Source organism: Condylostylus longicornis, unplaced genomic scaffold (assembly GCF_029603195.1).
Source record: "Condylostylus longicornis isolate FDR11 unplaced genomic scaffold, ASM2960319v2 ptg000006l, whole genome shotgun sequence".
Taxonomy (NCBI): domain Eukaryota; kingdom Metazoa; phylum Arthropoda; class Insecta; order Diptera; family Dolichopodidae; genus Condylostylus; species Condylostylus longicornis.
Window position 1 is genome coordinate 346,487 of NW_026577975.1, and position 22,766 is coordinate 369,252.

The 22,766-nt window shown below is 22.8% G+C and overlaps 1 protein-coding gene across 2 annotated transcripts in view; it reads left to right on the forward strand.

Moving 5' to 3' along the window:
* The window catches only part of LOC129617947 (putative uncharacterized protein DDB_G0282133), a 181,016-nt gene that overhangs the window by 38,709 nt on the left and 119,541 nt on the right, over positions 1-22,766 (forward strand). Inside the window, exon 1 of one of the 2 annotated variants that reach the window (XM_055532940.1) lies at positions 5,640-5,690. The exons of the other annotated variant lie outside the window; for it this stretch is intronic. The gene's annotated coding sequence lies outside the window, so the exon portion shown is untranslated. Of the gene's footprint in view, positions 1-5,639; positions 5,691-22,766 lie in introns of those variants that run through there. 2 annotated transcript variants of the gene reach the window in all.

A 22,766-nucleotide genomic window follows, 5' to 3' on the forward strand; every position in this document is an offset into this window, starting at 1 on the left:
ATATTGACTGGTACCGTAATATTGACTGGAAATTATCAAATAAATAAAAAAATTTTTTTTTTTTTTTGTTAAAAATTTGTCTTTTCACTAATTTTAAAGAAAGAAAACAAAAAAAAACAGAATATTTTTCACTTGAGTTCAAGGATATTTTATTTTTAACAAAATATTTTTCTAAAGGACTTAAAGGTATATACATATATATATAATAAAAGGGGTAAAAATAATAACCTTTTTTTTTTTTCTAAATGAACTATTTTTGATCTTTGAAAACACAAAACCACGAAAAATGTAGAAAAACAGGAATTATTAAAAGTTCAAATAACTAGGCTAATGAGTGTATGGGCCGAATTTTCTGGTAGAAAAATGCTTTCATTACGGAAATACCAGAAACTTTCTTAAGCCGAATTAATTTAAATTTCAGAAAAATAGTTAGAAATAGAGAAAGTTTAAATACGTGATCTCCGGTAAGCTTACACAAAATTGCATACTTTTAGGTGCAAAATTTTATTTTAAATTTAACCTAACTACTGACAATTCCATAAATCAAGATTTTATTTAATTTTGCTTTCAAATAATTGTTAAATATTATAATATCATAAACTGTTATACATACATAATCTAACAAATATTTGATGGATAAAACAATCAAAATTCACAATAATAGATTCAATTATAACATGTTTGATAAATTCAATTAAAAAATTTAATTCTAAAACATAAAATAGTTAAAGAACAAAAATTATTGTTATAAAATTAAAATTGACATAAAATTGCAATATTCATTCAATATACGATTAACCGGAAACAACGGAAAAAGAGAGTGAAAGAGAGAGCAATTTCATTTTAGTCAACTAAAAGAGGATAAGCAATTTTATTTTAGAATTAAAATGCAATATATAACAGACACACGTACCCACACAACCACAATAACAGAGGAAGATAAATGAGTAGTAAACCTAAATGGAATATTATTATATCGTATATAGAGCTGCATCCAATTTATAACAGAAATAATTTGCTAAAACTCATATACTTTACTTATATAAAACTGTTATACATATATGTACGTACGTATAAAACATATCCTTTCAATATTCCATAAATGCATTATGGGTGATGTCTGATTGGAAAGAAGTTATGATAAAAAAAAAACAAAATTATAGAAAAATCGTAAATTGGTTTCGGTTGTTTTTTTTTTCTTTTTGTTCGGTTTTTCTATTATTGTTATAGTCATAACATGTACCCAGTATTCAATTGCATTAATAATATTGTTATACACAAAAAAAAAAGTGATTGTATATCAAGGATATTCTGTCACTATGATGAAATCTATTTTATATGGTACAAGTTAAAAAGAGTGATGTTAGATTGCGGACAGCACATAAGCAACTGTAAAGTATATTTTCTGATTTGACGAAAATGTTATATACGACTATGAAAATATCTTTTAATTTTAAGTGTATACCAGTTAACTTGTAATAAGCATATACCTAAAAATAAATAAATTTAGCACTTAGAATTTTTTAAAAAATTTGAAAGTTAGTTGATTTGATTAACATACACACGGTATTCGAATATTAAAATTTAAGAAATTCTAACTAAATTCCTCATACACATATGATAAAATACATAAGTGGGCACTATAGTAAAAGTTCGATATGTAAACCCCCTACGATTAATTACGAAAATATTTTACTAGTTCACTATTTATAACAGTCATTTAAATATTAAATTTGACGGAAATTGGTATCTTTGTATATTTCATTCTCTATCGAAAAATATATGTCTATCTGGTTCCTCAAAAAACTGATAGGGGTTAGCTTGTCGTATTGACCACGTGGTTACTTGATTACAGCCGAAATTAAAAATAGACGACTCACGCTGATACATAACCCAACATTAATAGTATCACTACGAAATCCCGGTTTCCGTTGAAAATTCGACATATGAAATTTGATTCCATCACATAATACCTCTCTTGTCGTATCCAATTCAATAGGTAAAAAAAAAAACCATTTTGCAATACGTTTTCAGGATGTTTTCATAATTGAATTTTTTTTTTTTCTTAATATTTAATTTGTTCTACTACAATTTTTATCATATATACAAGATACGATATACGTGTTTGTATTATGTTTTCTTTCCTTTAAAAGAGAGCAGTAGTTGCAATCAGTGCTAATTCTCTTTTACCGTAAAATTGTCTGTCATTTTTGTGTTTTCAAATATGCAAAGAATAAAAAAAGATTAATAGAAATTTTTTTTTATATAGATTTTAATTTTTATTTCAAATAAATGTTACGGGAGAAAATTAGTTGTTTGTGAGAGTGAAAGCACATATTGTATGTGTATGAGAATCGATCAAGGTTGGCATCCCATAATGGGACTGAAGAATATGAATTGAAACATTTTTTAAATTGATTTTCTATTATGGTTTTATTTAATGGTCACAATTTTCTGGTTTATTTTTTTTCTATAATAATTTTGATATGAGAAAAAAAAAAGGAGCAGCAACTTTTTGAATTTCTTTATTATCGTTTTTTAAATTTTATGTTTTTTCACTATATACATAATAATGTATATGTATTATTTTATATATTAAAACATTCAATTTTCAATTTTCATTTAATAATTTAGAAAAAAAAATTTATTACAATTTAATTGAAATTCTGGTTTTTCTTTTTCTTTGATTTTGATTTTAAAATACAACTTTGCTTTCTTTGAGATCTTAAAGTGATGTTGGACATATTGTTGAATTATAAAATAAAATATTTTAATTTATTTTTTTTTCAAAGAGAAAATTAACTTCTCAAATGAATTCAAAAATCTAATACAACTGCTATTTACGATAGATTGAAATGAAATCAAAGCACATATCTACTGTAAAATTTCCTTCAAAGAGCAATCACTTTTTTGTTATAAATCTTATCCGCATGCAGGTTAATCATTCATAAAACCAATTTAAATTATGGTAATATTGCCAAAAACAAATAAATCAGTTCTAAATCGTACTATAATTCAGAAATAAATAAATACTGCATGATAACTGCATTGTCAAACAAATTTTGATATTTTTGACGTTGACATTATTCTCTAGATTCTACTTTCAATTTTCTATATCAAAATTCAACGCAAAAATTCATTTTTATTAGTTTTGAATATTGAATAACGCATAATGGAAGTTTTCATTAAAATTTTACAAAAAATCATTCAGAAAATTTTTTTAAAATGCAATACGGAACGTGATATATCATCAAGTTTTTCTTAGAAATTAATAGATAAATTCTAAATATTCAAAATATCAGTGAAAGGAATTACACACTTATCACTATTACACACAACTTTTATAGTACTATAAAGGATGGCAAAGCTATTTTAAACCAAATTGTGTATATAATTTAATTTATAACTGAAAATAAAATGCAAAATTTAAGGATAATTTCCATATCAAACGACATTTTAGATGTTCTTATATTTTGCGTATATATTAAGAATACCATTAAACTACACCAAATATGATCAAAAAATGAAACCATTTATGTTCACAAAATCCAATTATTTTTTTACAATAAACACATTATTTTTGTTTTGTTAAAATATACTTTAATTTACAACAACAAAATATCCTTCAACATATGGGTTATAATTGGTCAAACATATACACAAATTTTACATAATTATTATCCTGTATTTAAAAATCAATTTACTCTACTCATATATTATAGTAGTAATTGAATAATAATGTTTATATAACATTTATAATATGTTAAAGGATATTGTAATATTGTACAATCTATGCACTTGTAATTGATGTGATTTTAATGAAAATCTATTATTATTATTATTGCATTTTGTGGATTTTAGTTTAGTGGTTTCTTATATAATTATATAATCACTATTTAATAGATTACATAATTCATAGTTATTATATGTAATTTTAATTGTATATATTAGCTGTATATATCAGTTAACTTTCTTAATATTTTGTTTTATAATATTTTATTTTAATAATAATTAATTGTTTAGGAAATGGACTTGGATGAGAATTTTATGATGATGAATAGGAGATATAAATAGAATCTTATATTTAGATCTTATTAAGATTTAAGAATTGTATAACAATTTTTAAGAAAAATAAAATTAAAGTAACAAGAAACAAAAATTTAATAATTAATTTGAAGTGGCAAACTGACATTGATTTTAGCATTTTGATCAATTAAAGAAATTTTATCTAATGTTGAGCATGAACAATTGAATCTGTTATTAGAAATTGGTTTTATACTGTTTTTATGCCGTTTTTGAAGCCTCGAAAAGCTAACAAAATTAAAAAAAAATGCGGTATATGATTCAAAAGGTAGCTCATCAATATTTATTCGGAAACATTTTTGGAAATCGATTTTATAAGACGGCATAACCTACATCACTATAAAAATTAATTATTTTTTCAAATTTTACTTATTTTGTTCGTATTCATACTAGTGTTTAAGTACTACTGCTTAGTAAAAGCTAATATTTTAGTTCGGCTTTTCAATATTTTCAGATACCCTACAATAAAATTATGAATTTCTTATAAAAGATATTTACGATATATAAAGTTCATTGTTTTACAAATTCATTAAACGTAAAAAATAAAGATACATAAATTTCTTAATTTAATTGTCTGATTTTATTGACACAGAACACAAAAAAAGGCAAAAGAGCTCTGCATTTAAAAACAAATTTTTGTATTCTGTAATTAATTTTGTTATTAAAATTTTAAAATTAAGTTAAAAAATAATTTTTTTTTCTTTCTTTACAAGCATAATTCTTCATTTTTCTCATTTTACTTTTTTTTTACAAAGTTGTTATATAATAAAAAATATAATAATATAATTAAATTTTAATTTTCTTTTAACTAATGAAAAAAGACTCCTTAAAATATTATTTTTTTAAAATTTTAAATTTTAAAATAAAAGAAAAAATTTTTCATACACATAAAATGAAGGGAAAAAAAGTTAAAAGCCTTGCATTTAGGTTTTAAAAGAAATTAAAAATATTAAAAAAAAAAATAAAGAATAAAACATTTCAGCTTCTTTTTTTATGACGTAATAAAAAGGATAATTTTATATTTTATAACACCATCCTTGCAAATTTTTCCTTTTTGGATTTTCTATTTTTTTTCTTTTTTATTATTAAATTACATGCTTTTTACGATGTTAATGTGTAAATATGATTTTAATGTTGCAATTATTTTCAAAAATTTAAAGAAAATTTAAAATTTCTCACGGTCGAACTTGAATATAAGAAGTGTTCTAAGTGGCGAAGAATTCAGTTCTTGAGCAGATGACTTTAATATTGTTTCATTGGAGTATAAAGAATTTGTAAATGGAATTTTCCAGAAAAAAATTGTAAAATTAATATCTTGAAAAATTATTGTGATAAAATACATTTTTCTTAGAAACTATTCCAAAATATTTTTTGCATATTTAAGTAATTTTCTCGTTGAATGACAGCTTTTAAGATTAAGTATTAAAATATCTGCCCACATATCTTTATTATTTATTTGTTTATAAGTTGTTTTTATGATTTTGTGCCCAAATAATATTTTATTTTTAAATAGCTTATTTATCAAAACTAATTAAAATAATTTTTTTCTTTTACAGGTGAGTTGCAAAGTTACAAATATGAAGAAGTTTTAACCATTTAAAATAATTGTAAGTTAATTTTGAATTGTAAATCTTAAATAAAGATATGTTCATGAACAGAATCAATTGGGCTATTTCATATCAACTATTTGAATACTATTGCATACTATTTACATTAGATTAACCGAGTTTATACACTGCAGGCATAAAGACTTATCTATAAAAAATTTACACAAAAGGTTCGCAGATTGTCCCGCAATTTGTGCAAGTGACAACACAGCCTGCAATATCCTATATTTTTTACTTAACAATTTAAAAATCTTAATCTAATAATATTGAATTATAGATACTCAAACCTTCATTAATAAATCTAATATATTATATTCTAAAAATTTTAAATCTAATAAATCAATAAATATTTTAAGTACACATAATATATGGGTTGAATTAATTGTCATATAAAATTGTATGTTATACAGTATGTGAACACACTTACTGTAAGCACATATTATGTTATTAAATATTGAACTTTAAACTCAATGTAAAATTTATTCTATGTACACATATATTATGTAAGAATAATATAATTTATTTATATAATCAAACTCAAAACACATTAAATTAGGATTAAGTGATAAATCGAATTTAATATAGGCAATAAAATATATACTTTTACATTATATTTTTATATAAAAACATTTTTCTAATATTACACAAATAATAATTAATTACAATTTATTAGATACTTCTATTTATTTTGTATTAAAAATAATAGTAAACGTACCTACACATTGAAATGTACTTGACCTAATAGATATTTTACATAATAACTATAATAAAAATATCATCGAACTCTATTTATTATTGATTTGAGTTTCACCTTGAATGAATTAGTTGTAAAATTGAAAATTTAATATAGTGTTATTAGAAAAATATTGTCAAATAAGTATCAAACTGATATAATGGCAAAAAGTGGCAAAATTGGAAAAAATTCTCCTTATAATACAAAATAATTTTCTTAAAATTAAAAAATATTTATTAAACAGTTTGCTGATTTGTTGGTGCTTGTAAATTAAACATTAGTTTAACACTTCCCATTCCTTCCAATTCAATTATCTGCATATTTCTGCTTAATAAATAATAACTTAAATCTATTGTATACTCTAATCAAATATCTGAGCATGGCGGGCATCTTAAATAAATCAAGTATCTTTTGGGACACATTTTTTTCTCGATCAAAATTCTGCCTCAATAAAATCTACGGTTAATATCGCTCTCCAGTCGACAATACTCATTCTGGAGCTACACTAGTAAGCTCCCACTTGGTTCTTCAACATCCCAAACATAAAATTGTGTCTGGTATTACAGGTAATTTGCAACAGCATAAATTTTTCAACTTAAAAATTCATTACATTTCCATTCATAATATACAAAAATCAGTTTCCGAAATAAAAATTTTCCAATTAAACTTCCATAATTTCATAATTATTTGCACGTTTATTATAAATTCGCTTTCAGCCTTGCTGCTTCCTGTTAACTTTGTCTATAACCTCATTTAATATTCATTGAAATCCAAAATCAACTAAAATTATAATAAAATTTCTACTTAATTAATTTATTTAGGTGTCAGTAGCGATACGAATTAAATTTAAAATCCAAATTAAATTTATGTAATTAGAACAAAATTGGAATGTAAAAGTTTTTTTTTTTTGCCGATAAAATCCCTTTTCAAAATTGTTTATACTGTCTACTTAATTATTATAATTGAATTACCTGTAACACAAACTCAATTGAAATTTTATTATAACCCTTATAAAAAGAGGGAGAGGGAGGGAGAAGCGGCAGAAAACCGTCCGTACTTTGACAAATTTTTTTTGCACCGGTGATATCAAAAGTATTTTTATTATTTTTTATTTAAATAAATTTTATCAAAAAAAACGTAAAGCTTAATGTGTAAACACAATATAATTATATCATAGCATAGTAAATGAATTTGTAAATTTTCATTTATTTTTTATCGAATAAAATTAATTTTATATTATTAAGAATGGTGTAAAATAAAATGAAAAAATAAAATAAAAATGTTTATGTTCCAAATAAAATTAAAGGAAATTTTGCGATAACAATAAAATTGTTAAATTGTTGAAAACATAAAGTCGTTTGTTCCTCTTAAATAAATTTTGTAATTTGAAATTTTAAAATTTTACTCCGATTATTGGAATTTTAAAATTTTTATTTTATAACGAAACTTTGATAGTTCCTAAGCCGATTACAGTTGCTAAAAAACATTAAAAATCATTAAATTCAATAATTAATTGTTTGCAAATCGTTTCGTTCTGTGATTGCCCTTCGTCATTTAAATTAATTTCAAATAATAAATTGATTTGTCGTCATTTGTCGTCAATTAAACGAAATACCTAACAGAATTAATATCCCCAAATGCGTAAATATGTACAGAGAAACAAACACTGTTTAATTATTAATGAAAATGATATTAATTTGTATTGTACAACACCCTTTATGCGAACTAGAATTGAAATTAATTATTCAATAGAAAAGAACAATGAAAAACTAATCATTATTATCAAAACAGGTGACTACAAAAACTGTCCATAAAAGAATATAGATTTGATAAATAATCAAAAATTTTAAATTTCAAGTTCAAGTTGCCTGATATAATAAAACAGTATCTTTGCCGCAGGCCTAATTTTTAATCTAATGAAAATATAATTATGATTTTATAATAGAAATTAATATTATGGTACATAACAACAAAATATATGCCCATAAATAACATAAATATAAGCCTATAAACAAATATAAGCCTAAAACAAAAATTTATTTTTTCTTGTGACATCAAAATTATCATCTTACTACCATAAAAATAACGTGTGTTATAAGACCTTGTCATAATAATAATAATTACCTATATACATTTTTTTTTATACATACATATATTTTAATCTATAATATATATATTTATAATCATTATCATTTTATACAATAATAATAATAATAATAATAATAAGTATGCAATCAAAAATCAAAATATTTATTTCTCAAGTATGTACTTTTCAAAATTGATAAAAATTGTAATAATCAGATTTTTTTTTTTTTAATCATAATAATTATATTTGTATAAAAGATTTTAAATTGAAAAAATATCTATGTATGTAGAATAATAACATTATTAATCGAAAATTATTAGAAATTAAAAAAATTTTTAAAGCGATTTTATAAATTGTTCAATTGTTATTTTATGTACACCTTATACTTATAACATGCGATAAGATACGAGTAAATGTATGTATATATACAATTCACGAGATTGTATGTAAATGATTACGTAAAATGTGAACTGATATCATTTGTTATTTTAACAGCAGTCATAAAATGTTAAGTTAAATTTATAAGACCGAAACAATTAATAATTATTATTTACTTAAATAATTATTATCTGTCGGTATAATTGTGAGTAATATTCGAATATTAACTGCACTATATAATAAAAATTTATATGCAAAAAATATAAATTTTTAAAATTTTCAGTTGAAAATTACTTAAATAGTAAATTTTTCTTACAGTGTAATAATTAAAATGGCTATAAAATAATATCAGATTTTCTATAATCAGAATTTTCTATGTTAATTTATTTATTAAAGCACAAAATTCTTCATCAATATGCAAAATATTAATTTTATATTCATTCTGTTATATGAAAAGATAAAACAATTCTTAAAATGCATACTGTAATTTAAAAAATCCTATAATAATTGTATTAAATTGCAAAATTGGATTTTTGCATTATTATTATTATCAGGTGAGTGTTTAAGATTTTAGCAGTAACGCCATAAAGGGTTCTGATAAAATATTATTTCATAAAAATATTATGACTATTGGTTATTAATGCAAAGCAAAATTGTTATTTTTTAAGAGAAGCGATATGATTAACTGGTAATATCATAATCATCAGGTATTATTAAAAAGACGGTATCAAAGAGTAAAACTTAACAGGCCAAATACAATATTTCAAGTAATATTTCAATTTAACTTCCGAACAAATCACTCTATCATTCCCACATTTTAAAAATTTTTCGGTAGCAAATATTTCCATACCGCGGAATTAACAAAAAAAAAATTCAACATAAAAGAAATAAAAAAAATCACTATCAAATAGATAAAATGGCTCTTGTTATCAATTCACTAAAACTTATTTTTTAGCACTTTTCCAAAAAATTTTGAAAAAAAGTGCTTATTAGTTTCACTCTGTCCGTCCGTCCGTCCGTCCGTCCGTCCGTCCGTCCGTCCGTCCGTCCGTCCGTGTGTCTGTTTACAAAACTTCTACACCCTTGAAGATAGAAAGCTGAAATTTCATACGTACATAGATCTTCACTAGAAACTTATTTCCGTAGAACAAATTTTTTACCTATCTCCCCCCCTCTAGAAGTTATACCCCCCCAAAACCCTAAAAATGGCCTTTTTTAAATATTTGTTGCAATGAAACCATAAGCATTTTTGAAATTTTTCAAACGCAGAGAGGCAGCGACTTGCTTCCCCTAGCGCGGTATACTATAGTTAAACTTTAGAAAAACAAAATGGCCGTTCAAATTTACTGTTATCTAAAGTTCTTTTTTTCCAAATTTTTGATCTCGTTTTTCTTCTAGACCCCATAATGTAGAACTTTGAAATTTTAGGGGCTTTTAGACATTAACAAATAGTTCATTTCGTTAGAAGAAAATTTTTTTCCATCTCCACCCCCTCTCCAGTTATCGCCTCTTGAAATTTGTAAAATTTGAATTTTTGACACCTTATATTTCCGAACCGCCCAAGGTTTTTTCAATTTCTATAAACACAAAAAGCTAACGGTAAATTCCATGATACTAAAAAATATAATTATTTTTCTTAACTCACACAATTAACCCTTAAAATCGAGCATTATGTTAACCCCTTTTTATATTAATTTTTGCTTTATTTCAAAGACTGCATATATGCGTCATCCTAAATATAGGCAATCCTAGAAATAGTTTTGTATATGAATGAAAATAATTTTAATAGTGTGATGGGTATGCATAGACTGTATTTAAAAGCAGAATTTTCACTTGTTGAAGGGAAAAGTGCTACAATACAAACCATTGGTTTGACCCAACTTTATTTAATTTTAATGGCAATAATAAATTGCACAAAATATTAGAGAACATATCGCTTTCAGAATTAACCAACAGGTATATGTACATTTTATTTATGAATTCCTAATGAATTCCTTGTTCATATAACTTGTTCAGTTTTACAAAATCAAATTTTTAAAAAAAATTCCTTTATTGATATCTAATTAATGTAACCACAAAATGGTGACCAATATTTTCAAAATTAAAAAATTTTCTTTTAATTTGAAATTTTTATAATCAAAAATCTATGATGTAAAAATATTTTAAATATGAAAATTTCAATACAAATTGTACCTTTATAGTAAGGACTAAAATATTTTTTTCAAATTTTTTAAAATTATCTAAAATTTAAATAATCTGTGCGCAAAATAATGTAAATATAAAAAAGCAATATTTTTACGCTAAAATAATTTAGTGGAATTTAATGTACAAATCAAAAACAAAAAAAAAAACCAATTCAATTAATTAAAAAATATTTGTTTTTAATTTTAAATAAATTAAAAATTTTTATCCTGATTTCTGATATTTTATTTCCATTTTTTCTTTTCCTTGTTTATATTTATTTATTTGATTTTAAGTGATTTTATTTATAACTCTAATGAACACAAATATTAATTACGGAAGAATTATTTTAAAATATTTCAAATATTTTTTCATGATTTTTTTATTTTAATTTTTAATAATTAACTAGTATTTTTTAATTTCTGTTGAAATTCATACGCATAAAATAATAAGGAATTTGTGAAAATTGTTTTCCCTTAAATTTTCAAATTTTTCTTCCACAAATTCAACCACTCTTAATAATTATTTTATTTATTTAATAAAAATTTACAAAATTTCTACAATTAGCGAAAATATCGTAAAAAAATTTTAACAGAATAAAATTTTAACAATGGAAGCCACATAATAAAAATTAAAATTAATTACAATTTTTTTTACATAAAATATGGCCTTCCTTAATAAATTTACTTTGGTTACATTAATTGAAATTTTTGAAAAAATGTTCTAATTATTATCTTGTTTCCAATGAAATTTCTAATGATATTTCTTTAGAATTATACGGTTTCTGTGTACATAGTAATTTTTTTTCAGTTGCTAAGCAAAGAATTTTTTTTTTTTGTAAAGATTTATCGAACTTTACTTGTGTGCTAATCATTAAAACTCGAAAATTATTATTTTAACAAGAAAAACATACATTAAATTAGGTGTACTTGTTGTATTTTTATCAGTAAAATACAACAAACCCATATACCTATATTAAGATGTTTAAGAGAATTACATAAAAAATTGTGAAGAAATTTTTTATTTTACGTGTGAGTTTGCTTTGTCTATAGTTTTGCGCTCCTATAGATATTACACGCTCTTTAAGAAATCGTTATTAATAAATTAGGGATCGTATTGTAATTCATTTTCACTTTCATATAACAAATAAAAAACAACGATCCATTAGTTATTGGTGAAAGTCAATTTGAATGATGTTGTAAGAAGAAAAATTATTGAAATTTTCAATGAGATCGCAGAATAGTTTTGTATATTATGAAGTTTTTGTAAAAATTTTTAAATATTTTTTTTAAAATATTCGAAATATGTATAAAAATATTAAAAAACCGGTAGCTATTCATTGAATTTAATTGAAAACTCAAATTTTTACTAAAAATTTCAAGAAAATCTATAAAATATTTTCTTGGAGATTTGATAACAAATTTTAAAACGGCAAAATTGAGTTAGGGAGACCATTAATTGTTCAAAAGTCTATTATACAAAAGTTAACAGCTTATTATATTTCTAAATAAAATTTATTCGGGCCCAGATAGGAACTAATGGAATATTATTGAATTCTTAAAAACGCCGTGAACTTCAAAAACAAGATTTTACATTAATTTTACACCATTCGTATATACCTATTTCATATTCTCATGCAATAATATATAAAAATATTAAATTTTACATCAATCTTACATGATTTTCTTACTCTAATATTAAACTAATTTTCTATTAACTCTATACAGTTAAGGTAACACTCATCAAATCATCATAATTATTATATAGATCAATGTATACATATTTCTTATGTTATAAAAATATAATCTAACTGGTTTATTTTTAAATATTTTTTGTTAAAATATCTATAATAATAAAAATGTGATAATTTTTCATATTAACAGAGTGTCTGATATCTTTATTTGAATTTTCGATTTCACATGTTTGACATACGTAACATTTTCTCAAATATCAAATTGATCATTGATCCGAGTCGTACACACACAATCTAAAATGTAACAATAAAAGAAGAAATATTTAATTAACACTTTTTCATAACTTCAAGAGTTTATTTTTATTAAAAAAAAAAATTTATTTTAACTATTGAGACATAAAAAGTGTTGTCATATTATGCAAATTAAATCGAAAGCTCAGAAGTCAATTAGTGTAAGTTACTTCGCAATCAAGTTTAGTTGATAAGAGCACTAACATCGTGTCTTTGTTACAGATTGTTGAAATTTTGCAACACAATTTTTTTGTGCTAACGTTGTTCCTGTTATTAAGTTGCTCAATTTTCTTCTGCTTTTTTTTCCAAAACTAACATTTACTGGCTTACACAAATTGAATTCTGAACCCTTGAAATATAAATAGTAGTAAAAAAAAAATTGAATAAATATTAATAAAATAATAAATTCAAGCATTTTCTAATATTAATTTTAGTGAGAAATTTTCATTTATCACACATTTTGTGCCGTCGTATTTGCGAGACAAAGGCACTTTTCCGAATACTAACGTGATTTTTTTTATCAGAAATCAAATTACAATGCATTGTGATTCATAAAGATATTCTGATATTACAATATATATGCACTTGATATTGAAATTTATTCGATAACCTACCATACATATGTATATTGTGTAATTAATTGATTAATGAGAAATATATTTAAATCAAAGATTTATTAATTACATAGAAATTTAAAATTTCATTTGAAATAAAATTTCATATTAAATTATTGGAATTGATTAAAAATGCTTCTACGAATAAAAAATTCATTTAATTTTCATATTTTGAAAAAAATATGTATAACTAGATCAACTATTATAATTGGCACTCGCTGAATAATTGAAAATTGGTTCAAAGCAACATTATGTAGGTTTACAATTTTACACGTCCATTATTTTTAAACAAATGTTGAAGGGCAAATAGGCAAAAAATTTCAGAAATAATTATTTAGCGATTTCAAGTACACGTTATTTTACACAGGCATAATAGCGTGTTCCTATAACGTCATTTTTAATTCTAGATAAATAGTTATCGTATTGTAGACTATATTGTAATCTGTTCAAGATTATTATGTTTCTATCTATTTGTACTTGAAAATTATCAGTGATTGATTACACACTATTTACTTAAAAGAGCTATAAATTTTGTAAAACAACATAATTTAAAATGATCTAGCAAATTTTAACTAATAATTGATTGAAAAATATTTAAAAAAAAAAAAATTAGGTAAGTCGAATTGAAATTTCTTGCAAACCTACAAATAAATAAATTTTTCTTTTAAACGATATAACACGATTTACAATTTTCTTATCTGTAAATGCAGGCATTAGATCTAAAAATTAAAATGAGCACATGTGTTACACAGAAATTTTAATACTTATAATGATCTTTCTATAAAATTAACAACAATATTAACATAATCTTCAGGTTAACATTAATGGATTTATCCTTCACGAATCATTGTATTAATTGTGACTACAAATTAAAACATTAATTGACAAAAACCCCATACATAAATAAATTGTGTTTTGTTTATTTTTTGGCATTTTATGGAATTTAGCATTTTATGGAATACCTTCGAAAAAAATTAAACTATAATTTACTTCCTTCATCACGTTCAATATTGGTCACAATATTAAAAAAACCAATAATAGTGAGTTATAAAAAAATATTTCGTTTTCATTCCAAACATATCCTTATTCATCCTTCGAATAACCAACTTCCATTAAACCAGTGTTCAACATTTTTGCCAATCATAAAATCTTATCTAAAAATAAAAGTAAATGAAATTTTATTTTTGAATTTGTGTTTTGAATTTTAATAGAAAATTTAAAATATTTTATTTATTTAAATTAAAAAAACACTAAGAATTTTTTATATTATTTTTAATAATTAAGATTCTAGTATGATTTTTCTAAGAAAATACCTGTAAAAATGAATTATCAAAAAAAAAATCATCAGATTTAAAATTTAGATTTTTTACTCGTATTTCTTGGGTTTGTTTTTGAAACTTCTAGTTTGCTTCTTTTGGGATTTGGAAAATGATTTTAGTAAATGTGGTTTTTTCAAACGAATTTTTTATATTTACAAATCTTGAACAGGAAAGTACAAAACATACGTTTTTATTGTGTCCATACGTGAAAATGATTTTGTTCGGTATACGCAATAATTGTCGTTTACGTGTTCCAATCAAGAATATACACTCTCTGTGCGTGTACATATGATGAAAGAGCGTGTTTTTCGGAACTAGTTAACAATTCATCGAAGACTTTTATCTAAATGACCCCATTTTCTTATTGAATCAAATGCAGAAATGCTAATTTTTCTTCTTTCCGTTTTTCCTAACTTCTTCTCCGTACTTCCTTATTATTCTTCCTATCAATTTATATGTAATGTCTCCTCTTTTTACACTTCTTACTTCCCCCTGTGCCTTCTCTTACACCTCTTTTTTAAAGGGCCGAAACCACCTGTGCTGCAATAAAATGACCCGGTTTTTCTCCTAAAAATTTTTCGAATTCTACCTACAAGCATAAAGATGGCGTTAATAAAAAATTTTTGCACCCTTATAGTTGTGATTAAGTCAGTAAATTCCTTTTTAAAATTCTTCCATTTACATTTAATATTTCCTTTTTCATATAAAAGTAAAATTATCAACTGTTGAATTTTTTTGTTACATACACAAAAAAAAAAAAAAAAATAAAACAAAAATCCATTATAAATGATTACGATATCCTTTCATTTTTTTTTTCCCCAAATACAAAAATATTATATAGACCTTCAAATATTATAATATAATTTTCTCCTTCATAAAATTTTTCCGAACAACATACACACATTCTATTTAATATTTCGAAACATTATTTTGTGTATAGCTATGCATAAAAATGGTACAATAATATTATAATGTTTAAGTAGCTCTAAGATCAATGTAGGTTTATTAGAATTTCAAGCATATTATATTCAATTTGATACACATATACATAAGTACATATATATATATACATGTATGCTATTTGATATGAATGAATAGACTCTTGTAATAATGTTAATAATAGCAAATATATATTTTGAGTTTATATTGTGTATGTAGAAAAAATGTAAGATTTTTTTTTTTGTTTAGTAATGAAAAGGACTTATGATCCTTTTTATTATAAAAGGTTATGACTTTTATCCATTCTTAATTTTATGTTTCCTTTTTTTTTCGTTGTTGTTTCGTCTTATGATATTTTGTTTTTATATTTTGTTAATTTTAACTTTCTCGATTGGATGAATTCTGGAAGAAAAAAAGAAAAATTTATTATGTAAGATTTTATAGGTCAATAAATGGAATAATCATTATAATTGTGATGACGAATCATTGTAATTGTGATAATTTTAATTTTGTTTTTTTTTTTTAATTTATTAAATGTTGTGACCCAATAAACCCATGTTCATGTTATAAATAAATCCGGAGGAACAAGAAAACAGGATGTAAAATTTTAAATATACATAAAATTTTTAATGCAGTTTAAAAACATAAAGGAGTCGGGAAGTAGAAGGGTGGGTAAGAGGATATTTAGAGAAAAAAATTAAATATTAAATGTTAAATAAATTTTAAATTTAAATTATTAGACACTATGCGTACAAGAATTTCAAATCTCAATAAAAATGTTTCTAGGAATTTCAATTTTCCACTCACTAAGTGTTTTAACCCATACTAAATATACTTATTATTTATATTTCACGTTGTTGTGTCTTTGAGGCACACAGCTCAATATAATTAGTATATGATTTTTCATACTTAATATTCCGTGCCCAATTCCTTAATTTTCTCACACTCATTCTTTATTCTCACACCATTCAATTGTTAAGTTTTTATAAATGCAAAACTTCTAACATAATATTCTCAAACACCTCCAAATAATATGTGTGGGGTGTTTGCCTTAAATTAAATAAAAATTTTAATTTTAAATCGCATAATTATACCAAAATGAACATTATACTAAAATTTCTATACATTATAGATCTATTCCCAAGTGTAGCTATAAAAAAAAAATAAAGAAAACAAAAACAATTACAAAACTTAAAATCCTACAAGTATGCAAGTAAAATAATAATAAATCAACTATACATACATGTTACAGTTAAAATTGAGGTTAATAATATTTTTCATTCATTCACAGACGTGTGCGTGTTTAAAAAGGATTCTATTTCAATTTTTACATTTTTTAAATTAAAAATATATATATATATGAAAACAATTTTTCATATACAATCAACCTACACGCAAATACGATGAGCATGGAACATAGAAAATTTCACACGTAAAATACTATTACTTTAATGTAAACTATATCTACTGTTATATATACGCTTACGGTATATATAACAGTAATAAGTATAGTGTTATACATATTTAAATTCATAATAGCATTGAGTAATTTTCTCGTTTACATATAGTTATTTCATGTGCCTACTATGGTATACTCGTATAGGAATAGAAATTAAAAATTTACAATGAAAAATACAAAAATTATGTAAAAAAATTTTTAAAACATTTCTGTAAAATTAGATGATTTTGCCCGTTAATTTGGTACCAAATTACGGGCGTTTATTTTACAATAAAATCATTTATAATGCATGGGAAACAATTTTTAACTCTTAATTTAATATAATTTAAAAAAAAAAAATTTAATAATTTTAAATTTTAATAAACTTTAAATTGAAATATTTGAAGACAATTAAATTCATTCGTATTTTTTTCAATAAATATTAAAAAATTAAATTTCAATAAAAATTTTATTTACTTTACCCCCTATACTTTGTGTCAGAAGAGAAAATTATTACCCACACTCTCACTCTATATAATAACAACATATTTCAATAAAGCTTATATGGACGATTGTACGAGTATCAAAGACATGTTTATGCATACACAAAGATTATATTCAAACATTTTGATCACAAACAACACAAATCAAATACATGAAAAAAATACAATCTCATTACATTTATATAATCACATTTTCCATAACATAAATCATAAAGTATATATAAAATATAACAAAGGGAAAAGTGTAATTTTATGAAAATCTGGTTGGTCCTGAAACCACTTTGTGGTGAGTAATAAAAAAAAAAGCAAAAAATTATTTCCACTTTTGACTTAAATTAAAAATCCTTATTACTTATCCTGATGAAGTGGTAAAATTAACAAAAAAACAACAATCACAAAAAATACAAACAAAAAAAAAAATGAGAAAAAAGGATTTTCTCTTTTTTATTATCCTTTCTACTTGTTTATATTCTTACGATGTTTTTGGTTCACAATAAAAATTATTATTTGTAATTGTGACCCCATGTCTTTTTCCTTTCTTAATATCTGCTCTACATATACGCAGTTCTTCCTATATAATGCACATTAAATATAATATACGAGAGTTTGTGTATCTTGTCATTAAAACTATTATTATGTTGTGATCTTTTGTTTTGAAAATAGAAGAACAAAATAAAAAACAAAAAAAAAATAAAATGTAATTACACACTTTAAAAGCGTTCCTCTGTTTTTGATGTGAGAATAACATTAAGAGGAGAATGAAAATATTACAAGGATTTTATCGCATAATAAGGAGTATAAGGGTAGTACAATATACATATATATAGAAATTTCATTTTACAATTCAATAAAATTCTGTTTAAAGTAATAATTTTGAAAAATTGTGTTATATGCTGTTTGTGACTATATCGTGTCATCTTTGACCATATTATATGCATGCATGTGTTCCAATACATTGGGCATATTAATGCATGAATACAATTTCTGTTGAAATATACTTTATATCCAAAATTATGCTATAGTATATCATACATCTACATAGTACATACATACATTATGTTATTTTGTCTTACTATATTTTTTAATTATTTGCATTCTATATGCGTATAAAGTATAGAGAAAGGCATTATAATATTTTTACAAAAATTAAATTGAAAAATTCAATTGAATTGAAAATCAATAATCTTCATCTCATTTAGGATATACACAATATATACGCTGTATATGTATATATCTACATATTATGCATATGTACATTATCATATTATGTATACAATAGTGTCTTTATTTATTATTTACCCATAAAATGTGGTAAGTTATAGATATGACAAAGCCATTGATTACAAGGATTTGATACCACAGGAAGTAATTAAGGATTTCATGAACAATTTCTCATTATTATTCTTATTATGTTATAAAGGTGTATATAAATTATAACTAGGTGTTATACAACTATATTATATTTATGCATTACTTATTAATTACGAGTATAACTATATAAGTATTTGAATATTAAATTTTTAGTAAATGTAAGTGCATCATATGCAATTTAATAGATTCAACATATAATTTTGTGTTCGTTTCTGATCACCAGAAATAAATATTATAATTTTGATTAAAATTTTTAATTTTTGTTTCAACTATACAGAATTAACGGTATTATATTGTTAATTTAATTAGAAAAAATAATTTAATTAATTATTAAACAATAATTATTAAAGAGCAGATTGTCTGCATAAAATTTTGTTTAAAACTAGTAATATATCTATGATGATTTACACAAAAATTAGCCAATTTCAAATGAAATGCAACTACAGAGTAAGTTTTTTATGATTAGAAAATTTATAAATAATTATCATCAATATTATTATAAAATTATAAATAATCAATTTTTAAATACCCCAAATATTCGATTTTCAAATACCTCAATTATTCGATCTTTAAATACCCCAATTATTTCGATTTTTAAATACCCCAATAAATTTATGTTAATAAAATTGAAAACTACATTATTTAATAAATATTTTCATTAAAAATTATAATTAAGTATACAGAAAGCTGATTAATTCGCTGCGAAACCCACCGTAATTCAATAATAATTATTCAACTTAATCTATTAATGACAATGTACATAAAATGCATTTAAGTGTGTATATAATATGTGCATGATTATTACTTGATTATTTTATTTTGAATACATAATTGAATGGAATTAAATTTAATATTATATAAGTATTTTTTTTGTTCACTTATTCATTAATTTAATTATTACGTAAATTTTCAATATTATTTAATAATTAAAGTAATAATTAATTAATTGATAAATTTTTTTATTTTAAATAGTTTACAAAATCACCTGAATTTTTATTAATTTTTGAAGATTTTACAATAATTTAAACAAAATACTTCCTTATAACATTATTATTATTATATAAATTTCATTAATATAATATTAAAATAATTATTATCAATTAAAATAATGTTAATAATAATGTTTTTGATATGAAAAAATATTGAATTTTTGAAAATGTAAACCTATAAGGGGTAAGTGAAGTAGCACATTTCCCTGTAAAATTAGCTCTGGAATGGGGAAGATTAAAAATATATTAAAAGTAATAGAGCGCATATATTTATGAGCGTATTTGAAGATTTGTAAGTTAACGCTAAAAGAACAAAATATACTGATTAGAGCAAATGTATAAATTTATTGTGTTCTAATCGATATACCAAGCTTTGTGTGCTAAATATGTAAGATTCGGAGCATCGAGTATCCGACTTTTGCTCATTTTAATTCTTAAAACATCTCTGGTTATAATCTCCCAATAAGACAATAAACCTGTCAAGATTCTGCAAGATTGCTCCAGTACTCTGACTACACTCACTCCAACTTCCTTCCATAGTTCACCTCCTAATGTGGTTCATAGAAGGGCTCCGCATTCTTCCTCTATTCCTAGCTTTCTCGCCAACGGGCGGACATATTAAAACTAATGAGCGCAATATTTTTAAAATCCTTTTTTTTAATTGCTCTAGTACCCTGACCGCACTCTCTTTAACTTCCTTCCTTAGTTCACCTCCTTATGTGGTTCGCAGAAGGGCTCTGGGATCTTCCTGAATTCCTCGCTTTCTCGCCAACGGGCGAAAATATTAAAGCTAATGAGCGCAATATTTTTAAAATCCTTTTTTTTTTAAAAATTTTCTGCAATTAGTACAAAATTTGTTTACATAAATTACAAAATTTAAGTACTGACATTTTATACATAAAATATTAAATGTAGACAATTAAAATGTGTAAACACACACAATTTATTTAATTATTCAAGGAAAAATACTTATGAAAATGTTGTTAAACATTTAAACAAAACAAAAAATGTATTTTTTTTTTTTTTGAAAAGAATTCCCTGAAGTAATAAAATGTATTAAATTTTATATACGATAAAATAATTAGAAATATCTTAAGGGGTTAAATCAAGTTAAAATCATAAAAAGACAAAGAAATTGTGAAATTTAAGTAAAATATAGAGAAAAAGAGAACAGAAATTATTTTATACACTTGATACCGTAAGGTAAAATAATTTTCTAAACCTTTAAATATTCTGATATTAATTAATAAAATTAAAAAATTCGAAATTTTTTTTTTGATTTTATAAATAATATTGAATATTGTTAATTTCAAATAATGATCACGTATTAATTTCATTATTTAAACTAATTATATAATTACATAATAATGATATATTTACTATGGTATTTAAAAAAATTAATTTAGTATTCTACTTAAGTAGATTTTTAGTATGCATAATATGTAGGTGTTTAATAAAATAAATTAAAAATCTTAATACGTTAATCATGATTATCATATGCCATTAAATCTTGTATTGATATTGTGATTCTTATGTTAATTGAAACTATTCACAATTAGTTTATAAATTCCGAACAGATCATTCTAAATTATGACCTAATTTTAAAATTTTTGTGTTTAATTTTGGAACTTAAAATAGAAATTCATAAATGTATTTTTAAATTTTCATTAATATTTTAAATTTATACTCCTAAACAAAATTACTTTCACTTCTTTTTACTTTCAGAATTACTTAAATATTCATAAGAATATTAGCCGAAAATTTTTCTATTTAAAATTTGTTTGTAAAAAATCTCATAAAAATTGAATAATTTTTCCCTTTATTTGTTTAAAATTCTAATTCTAATTCAAAATATATAAAATTTAAATTTATTGAATAAAGTTTATGTATTAGAAAACAATAATATTTCTATAAATATAAATAAATATTCAAAATATACATATTATGTGAGACAGAGAGAATGGGGTGTGAAAAGGAAATATCCTTCAAAAAATTAAAAACTAAAACAAACAAAAAATTATCTAAAATTTAAATCGATGACATTTTAAACGCCAATGTTATTTGCAAATAAGCACATAAACTATAAAAAATAATATTTACATATACACACAAGCATTAAATACATACATACATACATAATATAAACAAACTATAAATAAAGAGCGACCAAAAGTAGAAAAACAAATAAAAAAAATTCTAATTGTAAATATTTACCTACGTCATTCGCTCACTTTATTTTTTTTTTCCACTTTTCAAACAATTTCTAATTTTTTTTTCTCTCTCTTTCTCCATTATTTATTATTGTTTTATTATACTTATATTGTTTAGCTTCCAGCCGATAGATAGCACTTTGTGTCTGACATTTTTATACTAAACAACAAGAAAAATAAAAAAAAAACCCTCAAACGTATTTTCTGGCATCCAAATATAAGATAAAAGAGGAAAAAAGACTATATAGAAAAGTTTATTATAGAGGAAAACAAAAAAGAGTGAAGACTAAAAATAAAAAAAAGAAATAGGGACGAAAGGAAAATTCAATTT